The following is a 12,017-nucleotide window of genomic DNA, read 5'->3' as shown; positions in this document are numbered from 1 at the left end:
GCCTACTCAACATCTCCACTAGGAGGTCTAAGAGATCTCTCAAACTGAACTGCTCTTCCCCGACCCCAAACCCCTTTGTCCACAACATTATCTTAGCATTTGCTCAGATGAAAATTCTTGAAGTTGTTACTGACATTTCTCTTTTTCTCACCTTCTTACCCACCCTGGCAGGCTGGTTGGCTCTGCCTTCCAAACAGCCAGAATCCAACCTCTTCACACCATCTCCACCGCTACTCTGATGGTCTCCTAAAGGATCTCCCGACGTTTACCTGAACTGCCCACAGTTCACCGTGCAGCAGCTAGAGTTGGCCTGCCCTGTCATGCCTCTGCTTGAAGTCGCATAATGGCGCCCCCGTTGTACTCAGAGTCAAATCCTCCCAGCAGCCTCAGGCCATATAGTACAGGAGCTCTTTTCTCACCCTTCCCCGCCTCCTCTGCCCCTGCCACCAGGACTTCATGCTGTCGCCGCACACTCCAGCCACACTCCCACCTTGGGGGGTTTGCTCAGGCTCTGCGGGGAAAGCTCTTTCCCATTGTCTATGTGGCTAACTCTCTCTCCATTCTACACTTCCCTCAAAACCTCACATTTTCCGTGAGGCTTATCCTGATCTTATTACTGCAGAGCACCTCACCTTCTCCCCCGGCATTCTGAAATCTCCTGCCCCTGCCCCACTTTTTCTTTATTCCATAGAATGTGTATCTTTACATTGTACCATTTTCATGTGCTCATATATTGTTTACTCTTGCCCCCTCCCACCAGGATGTAAGCTTCACAGAGACAGGGATCTGTTTTACTGACTGCCATGAATAGAGCCAGGCACTGAATACATGCATCTCCTTATAGCTGTTCTTACTAATTCCCTTGAAGAATCCCCCCGAACCTCACTGTCGCTTTAGAGAAGGGAAAGCAGAGGGGGAGTGGGAGGAATAAGAGAGCTCTTGTTAAAATTCAGGGCTGGGGCGCCTGGGTAGCTCAGTTGGTTAAGCGACTGCCTTCGGCTCAGGTCATGATCCTGGAGTCCCTGGATCGAGTCCCGCATCGGGCTCCCTGCTCGGCAGGGAGTCTGCTTCGCCCTCTGACCCTATACCCTCTCATGTGTTCTTTCTCTCTCATTCTCTCTCTCTCAAATAAATAAATAAAATCTTAAAAAAAAAAAAATTCAGGGCTGAATTACCCACTAAAAACTGCGAGAACTTCTCGTGCCCTGGCATTGCCCTCCTTGTCTCCCTGTCTTTCATTCTGTTTTTCTTCCTTCCATTCTGGATGTGCCAGAAACAGGTGGCAGGTGAAGGATCGGAACCTATCCGCTGACAGATGTAGATTTCAAGGTACAGTTATTGGACCCAGTGATCTTGTGGCTTCACGGAGGCTCTGGATGGCAGTACAGGTGGGATGAGAAGGAGTAGGACCACAGTCTTTGTCCAAGATGTGTGCCTGGATCCAGAAAGGATGGAAGCAAGCATCATATGAGATGGAGAACAGCTCAGGAGCAGGGACCTGATGAAGCTGTTTGCAGAACTTCTCAGGAAAGTTAAAAGAATAAAAAAATAAATGTGATTAATAAATAAATATGGGTTGCCACTAAGCATAAAGGGCGTGAGCAAGGGAGACGTTTTGGGCCACTTCTTTGGCCCCAGTTTCTATCTTTTTTTTTAAGTTTATTTTTTAAGTAATCTCTACACTCAATGTGGGGCTCAAACTCAAGACCCTGAGATCAAGAGTCGTGTGTTCTTCTGGCTGAGCCAGTCAGGTGCCCAAAATTTCTGTCATTTCTAATATTATTCCTAAGGCAGGACATCTGGGTTATCCTAGATGAGTTACTCTTTTTCTTTACATTAGTTCTAAATTTTGTTTTAAAATCTTCTCAATGCGTAATTTCTAAAGTCACACTTTTTGTTAAAAATTTAAAAGTTTCTATATGCTCTTCTGACAGCTTTGCTTATTTTTGGGTTAGAGAACTTTTTCCATCAGACCTAAGATTGAAGGAATGCAGTATGCTGCCCTCAGCCTCTGAAACGGAAGCTTGTCTTCTCCAGCATTTACGTCTTCAAGCACTGGTTCAGAGGGAGCAGACCCAGACTCGGGCCAACACGGAATGAATGCACAGTCAGGACACAGAGGGGAGAGAGCAGGGAAGCCTTGTTTAAACTGTGGTTGTGGCGAAAATCTTTGGGGGAAGAGAAATTCAAGAGGAGTTTATTAAGAGCATTATTTTAAAAGTATAAGATTTGTGACTGCAATATATAAACTTAAGTGACTTTGGGAATGAACGATGTATATGGCACAAGGGTGAAAAGTTACTCATCATTCTCGTTATAAATCTGACAGAGTATTTGTAATCGGGTATCTGTGAAAGCGCCGCTTGCCAATTAATTCTGAATGTTCTCATGGTGAACATTCTCTGGATGAGCAAGGCTTCTCTATAAAAGGAAAAAAGCAAGATCCTTAAAGTATCAGTATAAGTCGAATCTCCTTTTGCTGAAAAAAAAAAACCGATTATGGTTCTAGTTATAGAGGATCGTTTCTCCGTTTTGGCCTAGAGCCGTTAACCACTCTGCTTTGCTAATAATAAACAATAGTGCTTCACAGAGATGTTACTTTAATTAATGCGTTTCCTAAATGGTTTCCTTTTGAACTCTTTTTCTCCTCCTAGCCCCTTGCTTCAAATATGAGGCAAATCTCCATCCTGACCTCGACTCTTTATTCTCTTAGAAGCTTCCAGAGAGCAGAAAACATGTCTGTTACCAGTGGGTAAAATAGTGCTGGTCACCTATTAGACGTGATCAGCCCTAAGCAGTCAGCTCTCAAAACCGCATCTTTCCTTCTGTGCTTCTGCCCATAGTTCGTCACTGTTCTTTCAAGAAACAATGGTGTCCCATGAAAACTGCAGTTCACAACTCGACGAGGGGAGAGCTCTTCCTTGAGGTCCCCGCGTGCATACGTCAGGGCCCAGCCCCAGTGCTCTGTGTACTTTGTATCACCCAGGCCCCTGAAAAGTCCTGTATTCAAGGGTCGGGACTACCTAATATGAATCATTGTGACTGTTCTTCAAGGACTTTGTTAAGCGACTCTTAAGTGAAACTGGCTTCTGTTGTTTCACGCGAGGGCGTGGTGGTGAAGAAGAATGCGGTGACGGCTGGTACAGCCAGTGCCGGGAGTTTTGCCGCCCCTCGTCTTCTCACCGTCAGTTGGTCCGCACGTGTCAGTGCAAAGCCAATCAAGTCTTAGTATTATTATGAAGAGTTCTGCCCTCACAAGACCCTTGCAAGAGGTTCACTCGAAGCTTGGTGACTCGCTGCCCTAGGCTTTCAGGATGTCATGGCCGCTGCCCCTGTGGAGCTTGCGTTCCAGTGACGGAGACGCCCAACAAGGGGAGAAGTAAACAAGGTGATTTCAGAGCGTGATCAGTTCCGTGAAGAGAATAAACACAGGGAACGGGATAGACAGTAGCTAAGGATGGAGGAGGGGCTGCTTTGGAAGAGGCCTCTCTGAAGAGATGACCTCTGACCCAAGACCTCAAGGGTGGAAGGGGGTCTGCCATGCCCAAGACTGGGGAAGAGGTTTCTGGAAAGGTGATATAGCAAGGGCCAAAGCCCCAAGGCAGGAAATAGCTTGGCATTTAAGGAAGAGGGGCCCCTGGGTGGCGCAGTTAAGCATCCCGACTCTTGGTTTCGCCTCAGGTCATGATCTCAGAGTCTTGAGATCAAGCCCCATGTTGGGCTCTGAGCTCAGCGGGGAGTCTGCTGAAGTTTCTCTCTCCCTCCCTGTGCTTCCACTCTCTCTCTTTCTCTCTCTAAAATAAATAAATAAATCTTAAAAAAAAGAAAAGACAAGATAAGAAAGAGATTAGTCTGTTCTGGATAATGGCAGTATTTTTTTATGACCCCTGTGGTTCCTTCACGGGGGATTCCATATTCTTATCATTAAAAATTATAATAGTATATGTACTAACTTGTTTAATCCTTCTAACAATCTTGTTATCCCCATTTTACAGATGAGGAAACCGAGGCATGCTGAGACTAGGAAAGTGGTGACACAGCTAGAACACCAGGAGGTTTGGCCACAGAACCTCTAATCTTTAGAGCCTCTTTTTGAGAAAACAATCACTCAATAGATAAAAACTTCCTTGTTAGTGCATGAAAAAGCTTTTCTTTCTTTCTTCCTCTTTCTTTTCTCTTTTCTCTTTTCTTTTCTTTCTTTCTTTCTTTCTTTTTTTTGGTATATAATGTATAGAATTTATCCCTCCTACTTTGGGTCTGGAGAACCGGAAGCTGTCAGAGCCACGGACACATCACGTCTGTCACCTGAGGACAGAACAGTAGCTCAATGGAAAGGAGTTTCTTGAATAATCCCCCTGAAAAGTTTCTCTCTCAACTTGAGCAGTCACAGATGCATTGAGTCTTTATGAAGCTTTTGTCTTATTCTAAATGAGATATAAAGAGCAATGAGCTGTGAAACCGAACGATCCACTCTGGCAGGTTCTCTATCTCTGCGACGCAGGTTGGTTGGAGGGATTTGTCTAACTTCTGCACGGTCCTGTCAGGAGGTCACAAAAGTCGAATGCCCTACTGCCAAACCTATGCAGATTCCCTCTCGAGGAGGGAAGGGAAGGGGACCTCACTGTCAGCTTGGGTAGGAAAGGACAGCCTTACCCCAAACAAGGGCAGTGAGACCACCCATGTCACATTCTTGAGATGTTTGCGCTGACCCAGCAGCATCTCTTTAATCTTCTTTATGGAATCTTCTCTGCTTTGCTTCTTCTCAGCCCACCCCCCTACCCCCCCAACTCCCCTCAGCTCCAATCCACAGGCATTGGGTGAAGCTGCAAACCTAACTCAAAAAGTTAGATTTACTTCCTAGTTATAGGCACTCTGTCATCTGGCCTGCAACGGAACCACATTCTTTACTGAGAGACCAACCCCAGTCCACCAGCCTTTTGTTGTCTACATCTCAGCCCTAATAGTAGACTCTGGCTTCTGTTCACCAAGAATCCTGCTCGGAGCTTCTGGAAATCAAGGAACTCTCTCCTGGCAATAAAATAAACACAGAATATGCTTGATCAATTTTCTACCTCTGACTTTTGTAATACGTAACAGACTATAAGCTTCATAAGGGTAGAGTCTTGTCTGTTTCTGCTCATCTCTGTACCCCCAACACTGGCACAATGCCTGGCACACTGCGTGTGTTCAGTGATGATCTGTTGAATGATTGAATGATTACATGAGTGGTTTAATTGGACACATGGAAATAGACATGAGTGTAGTGAGAAATGTATTCATTCACTTGGTCTTTTCTTCATGGTTCCACAAATATGTATTGAGCACTGAATATAACAGACATGCTGTTAGATGCTAAGAATACAAAATCCCTGGTGAAGCAATCTAACCAAGGGGACTTTCCCAACGAGGTAGTCTCAAAGAAATAGTCCTTTATTCAATTGGCAGCATGAGTTAAGAGTCTTCTGCATGTAGTACTCTGTACTAACCCAGAAAAATGGAAGTAAATGGAAGACATTTCCTTTCATCACAGAGCCTCAATCTAAAGGCCAGAGAACATGGCCGTATGCAAAATACTAAAGTGTTATGCAATGACACATATAGGAGCAAGAATTTTCTTGTTAATATATCACCTATTGTACACTGCAGCCTTATGACTAATTGAGTGATTATTAGTTATGGTGTCTCCGTCAGAGTTTCCGTCTGGCTGCAAAGCTGTCCCCACCCTCTGTTTGAGGAACTCCCCTTCATGCAGCTCTCAGGGAGTCTGTATCTACTTCTCTGTCCAGATGCCCCTATTAGTCTCTCTTTTAAGAACCCAGTTCTCTTCCTTCTAAAGCTTCATCCCAATTTGCAATTAGATATTTGTTTGTAGTCTTTCTCTTTTACTGCACTGCAAGCTCCCAAAACGCAAGGACTTTTTATTTTTTTTTAAGATTTTTTTTTTTTTTAATTTATTTATTTGAGAGAGAGAGAATGAGAGAGAGCAAGCACATGAGAGGGGGGAGGGTCAGAGGGAGAAGCAGACTCCCTGCCGAGCAGGGAGCCCGATGCGGGACTCGATCCAGGGACTCCAGGATCATGACCTGAGCCGAAGGCAGTCGCTTAACCAACTGAGCCACCCAGGCGCCCAGGACTTTTTATTTTTTAATATTTTTTATGTTTTTAAGATTTTATTTATTTATTTGAGAGAGAGCAAGAGCAAGGGGAGGGGCAGAGGGACCAGGAGAGGGAGAGGCAGGCTCCCCACTGAGCAGGGAGCCCAACATGGGGCTCAGTGCCAGGACCCTGGGATCATGACCTGAGCCGAAGGCAGACTCCTAACGGACTGAGCCATCCAGGCGCCCCAGGACTTTTTATTTTGATCAGGTGATCTTTCAAATGCCTTGCATTGTGCCAGTACATATTTGTTAAATATATGAATTAAGGATCACAGCCAAATTCCTGCTTAAAATATTTTGATACCTAGCAGATAGGATTGCAGTGATAATTGAAGAAGCTCAGGACTTGATTGGTCACACAGGATTTCTCTCTTTACGTTGAGCTAAATGACTGTTTTCACCCATGCTGGGCAACATTCTGGTCTACATTCTAGTTTACTTTTTTTTTAACTTAATTTTTAATCATGATAAAGACTCTACCTTTTAAAAAACCGGTACTTAAATTTCAAGTGATTTATTTGCACAATTTATATAATATTGTTTTTACTGAAATTTTAGAAATACATGTTTTAAAGAGCTGCTGATTTAGAAAATATATCAGAAAACAAGTAAATTGGTACTCTGGTAAATATGTATCCATTAATCTATCTTTTTTTTTCACTTGCTTTTATTTTTTATCTTTTATTTTTATTGAGATATAGTTTATCTCAATTACAGGACAACTATATATAACATTATGCAGGTGTAAGCTCTACAAACGTACAGCTTTGATACACTTACGTGTTGTGGTGTGATTACCCCCGTAGCCTTAACTAATGCCTCCATCACCTCGCATAATTCTTTCTTTTTTTTTTTTGTGGTGAGAACATTTAAGACCTAGTCTCTTAGCAACTTTGATGTATATAATACAGTATTGTTAACGATAAACACAACGCTGTGCAGTTGATCCCCAAAACTTAATCTTCTAACTGCAAGTTTTCACCCTTTGACCAACATGTCTCCAATTCCCCCACCCCTCAGCCTTACTTTTAAAAACAGACAAGAATTTATTTTTTAAAGATTTTATTTATTTGAGAGAGAAAGAGAAAGAGCAGAGGGGAGGAGCAGGGCGAGAGGGACAAGCAGACTCTGCACTGAGCACAGAGCCTGATGTGGGGCTTGATCCCAGGACCCTGAGATCATGACTTGAGCTGAAATCAAGAATCAGCCACTCAGGTGCCCCGACAATAGTTTATTTTTTTTTAAATTATTCTTGGGGCTTGGCTGGCTCAGTCAGTCGAGCATGCAACTCTTGATCTTGGGATTGTGAGTTCAAGCTCCACGTTGGGTGTAGAGTTTATTTAAAAAAACAACAACAACAAAATTATTGATTTATCTTCCTTTTTTATGTGGTATGTTTGGGTTTATAACTTTAAAGTGCTGACACGTTTTTAAAGATGTATTTATTTATGAGAGAGGTGGGGAGGGAGCAGAGGGAAAGAGAAACTCAAGCAGACTCCCAGCTGAGCATGGAGCCCTATGCGGGGCTCCATCTCAGGACCCCAGAAATTACGACCTGAGCCCAAACCAAGAGTCAGACACTTACCCGAATGCACCACCCGGGTGCCCCCAAAAGTGCTGAAGTGATGAGGGCTGAAACGTTTAGCCTTACCCAGATTTTTAATACTAACCACACTGCCTCTAAGTTTGAAAACAAAACCACAGATTGTGGCATTTTCTGACCGTTAGAGGGAGCCACGACTTTCTGAGTCTTAGACTCTGTAGAGAAACTTCCTCTTCTGTCATCTTAAAACTAAGGCCTCTTGAAAGTATTCAAATTAAATTTTAGCTCAGTAAATTCCCTTAAATAGAAAAAGATCCTGAGAGGTAGAAAGAAATAAAATAGGTAGTCAATTGATTTACATTTAACATTCAGAAATGCTGCTTATTAGAATTTGAATTCATTTTCAGATTTTTCAGAGGTTTGAAGGGCCCCGCTGGGTTTATTAACAACACAATAGTCAGTTAGAAAACCAGAGAGGGAACTGCTTAAAAGGAAAGAGTGACTAATGGGGTCAGAGCCCTAAAATCTTGGTGACTTAGCAAATCGCAGCACAAGGATTTTTCCCTTAAAAAATGGGGGGGGGGGCGCCTGGGTGGCTCAGTCGTTAAGCGTCTGCCTTCGGCTCAGGTCATGATCCCGGGGTCCTGGGATCAAGCCCCACATCGGGCTCCCTGCTCAGCGGGAAGCCTGCTTCTCCCTCTCCCACTCCCCCTGCTTGTGTTCCCTCTCTCGCTGTGTCTCTCTCTGTCAAATAAATAAAATAAAATCTTTAAAAAAAAAAAAAAAAAGGGAGGGGCGGTGCACCTGGGTGGCTCAGACGGTTAAGCAGCTGCCTTTGGCTTGGGTCATAATCTCAGGGTCCTGGGATCGAGCCCCAAATCCCTCTCTCTCTGCCGCTCCCCCTGCTTGTGCTCTCTCTCTCTCAAATAAATAAATAAAATCTTAAAAAAAAAACTGTGCTGATTTCTCATGGTGGTCCCCGTCATTACTTCTCAGCCTATAATTGTGCTTACTCCTTCATTTCCTCCTCTAATGATAAAGGAAGCTACAGTTGCTAAATGTTTGAACCAAAAGATAGAGCCTGTGGTGCAGAAGTCTGGGCCTTCTCACTCTTCCGTGGTTGCTTTTTTGTTTTTTTCCTCGCTCTTGTTCTTTTTGTCTTCCTTTCCTATCATAGTATGGGTTTTTCTTAACCCTCTCCCCCACCCTTTTTTCCATCTATCACTTCTACCTTCCACCCACCCGTTAAAGCATTGCAGCGCACTTCTCCTGCAAGTCAGGAATGTTAGTACAAACAAGACCCCAGTGGTCACTGCAAATATAATGTAAAGCGAATTCCTTTTTTAAATAAATGTAACATACAAGTTGTTCTAACTCATTAAAATAGATATGAGATGAAAATGGAAATTCTTAATATATAAAATTGGCAAACATTCAGTTTGAATTTTCATAGAGACCTATAGATCCATGTCTTTCTAAATTTAGTGTAGCCAAGGGATATGGGGAAACAAGTACTCTCTTCTATCGATTGCAAGACTGTAAATTGGCATAGCCTTTCTTTGACCCAGAGAATCCATGTGATCCCAAGGAAGGAGGAGTTGATCCCAAGGAAGCAAAGATGTGCATAAGGATTTTTGTCCAGGGAAGTTTATCATGACCCTATTGTTAATAGCAAAAAATTGGAAAGCACCTAAATGTCTAACAGTTCTTGGTCTGCTGATCTGTGTGATTCCCCAATCTTCTGGAAAGACCTAGAGTTTTTACTTTGTACTTGATACCTGACCCTTGGTTGGATGGGTAAAGACCCTGGAGGTCCGTGGATCTATCTGGTTTTCTCTCATTTCTGAGTACAAACAGCTTAGTTTCACCACCGTTTTTAATCTGCTGCTTAGAACTTCCAACTACTTGCAATTATAACCCCCTCTACCAGACTAGAGTCTGGTTAAATATGATAACTATGGTCTTTAAAAAAAATTATTATTATTGTATTCCACAGAGCTTAGCATCATGATTAATAAGTTCTTAGCAAATTCTTATTGAATGAGTGAATAAATGAATGAGGTATTTGTGATCTGCCTTGAATGTGATTGACTCTACTTCATGCTGTAGGTCTGTATCCCTCTGCAGAAAGAAATCATTTACACAGTAATACAAGTCGGGGCTGGGGGTGACTATGATTCATAGCATTTAAAATGTTAACCTAACACAAAACAACAGTGATGGTTTGGCGATCCATCCATTCAACAAATGGGCTCAATACCTTCTATGTACTGGGCACTATACAGCACTAGAGATAAAACCACAGCATTAGAAATTCAGAAAACCATCTGGTTTGAGTTGTTTAAAGTCTCTTAAGGGACTGATGTGTAAGAGTATCAATTTCTCAATTCAGAAAAGTAGATATACCTGAAATACTCATTTCCTCTCTGTGGGCATCCCCTCCTTTTATGTCAAGGTAGCTGTGAAACTAGATAGACTATCAGAAAGGTTTTTAACTGGCATATCATCAGAAGTAAAGGAGTAGACTAACGTAGAAAGCTATTTCTTTTAAGCCATGGAAAGACCTAGAAAATTTTATGTTTTTCTCTAATGAATTATTTCCATGCCAGACAATCATGATCAAATTCTTACTATTTAATTCCATTTTGTACGTAATTCCTGTATATAAATATAGCAGTCCTTTACTATATATTAATTTCAGAAGTCTCTAAGATAACTAAGTTACAGTTTTCATTTGAAGGACACATCCTGCTCACTTAGATAAGTCTGGGGTATTTGCCTAATTTCAGCCGCCTGTGTGTAAGCCTTTACTTAGCGTGGGTTATTCCTGTAGATGGCTAGTTCATCCAAGTTAGGGTGATATGTACCATAAAATTGGAATCTCCTCTCAGTAGGGGAGCTATTAAAATTTAGTAAATGGCGTTGGGACTGCTGATCATTTGTTTGGATAAAAATAAAGTTATATTCTGGGGCGCCTGGGTGGCTGTCATTAAGCGTCTGCCTTCAGCTCAGGTCATGATCCCAGGGTCCTGGGATCGAGCCCCACATTGGGCTCCCTGCTCAGCGGGAAGCCTGCTTCTCCCTCTCCTTCTGCTGCTCCACCTGCTTGTGCTCTCTCACTCTCTCTGTCAAATAAATACAAATAGAATCTTTAAAAAAAAAAATAAAAAATAAAGTTATATTCTCTACCTAATAACCATTCACAAAAATATATTCTGGAGGGATTAAAGACCCAAACAAAAAAGAAAACTCTACATATATCGGAATAGACTATAGGAGAGTATGTTTATGACTTTGGGAAACTAGAAGTCATTCCAAACCAGACCCTAAATGCAAAATATGTAAAGGAATAGACTGATAAGTTTGACTCCACGAAGACTGATCAATGCGAGGAGCATGTCAAAGTTGTCTGCTATAAAAGGCGTCATCAGCGAAGTTACAAGATTGGTAAGTGTAAATAACACCTACAACATGTTTGGGCAAAGTCAAAAAACAAGTGACAGATTAGGAGATAGTATTTGCCATATGTCTAGCACAAAACAGGTTAGCATTTAGATCTATGAAGCACTCCTACAAAAAGGGAAAACTCAGACCAATGGGAATATGGAAAAAAATAATAGGACAAGTTATTTATAGAAAAATAAATATAATTGGCCAATGAACATATGAATAGAAGCTGAACCTCACCAATTATCAAGAAAAAATTATTATATTTAGAACATCGGGTTAACAATTTTCAATCGTTATAGGGGCAAAAATTAGCCATTCTAATAAAATGTCTTGATGTGGGTGTGGGAAAGCATACACGCACATTGCTAATGGGAATATAAAATTGATACAATCATGTAGAGGGGCAATTGGGCAACACCGAGTAACATAAAAATATCTATGCCATGAGCCAGCAATTCCAGCTACTGGTGTCTGCTTTAGAAAAGGACTGGCCCTTTGCATAAGCAAACATGTACAAACATGCCCATTGCAGCCTTCCTCATAGGGAAGAACTGGAAACACTGAACTATGAATAGAACAATGGCTAACAAAGTGTACATTCAAGCTATGTAAGCAGTGGTAGGAGGCCATTATGAGAATGCTATTGCAGTTGGTGCGGATCTTAATGGCTCTCCACCATGTCCGACTGGATAGAAAAGCAAGTTATGGATGTACTGTTGATGCCATTTTATACAAAAAGAAAATAAATGACACCACAGAATGAAATTACATATTGCCTAAGGAACACATGTAAAGGTGTGTAAATATATGAAAGAAGGACTGAGAGGACACAAACTTAATTGATAAGCCAGGTTGCCTCAGGGACG

The sequence above is a fragment of the Phoca vitulina genome, unplaced genomic scaffold, assembly GCF_004348235.1.
Source record: "Phoca vitulina isolate PV1807 unplaced genomic scaffold, GSC_HSeal_1.0 scaffold23, whole genome shotgun sequence".
Classification (NCBI taxonomy): Eukaryota; Metazoa; Chordata; class Mammalia; order Carnivora; family Phocidae; genus Phoca; species Phoca vitulina.
The sequence above is the reverse complement of the archived record's forward strand: the minus strand, read 5'-3'. Positions refer to the sequence as shown.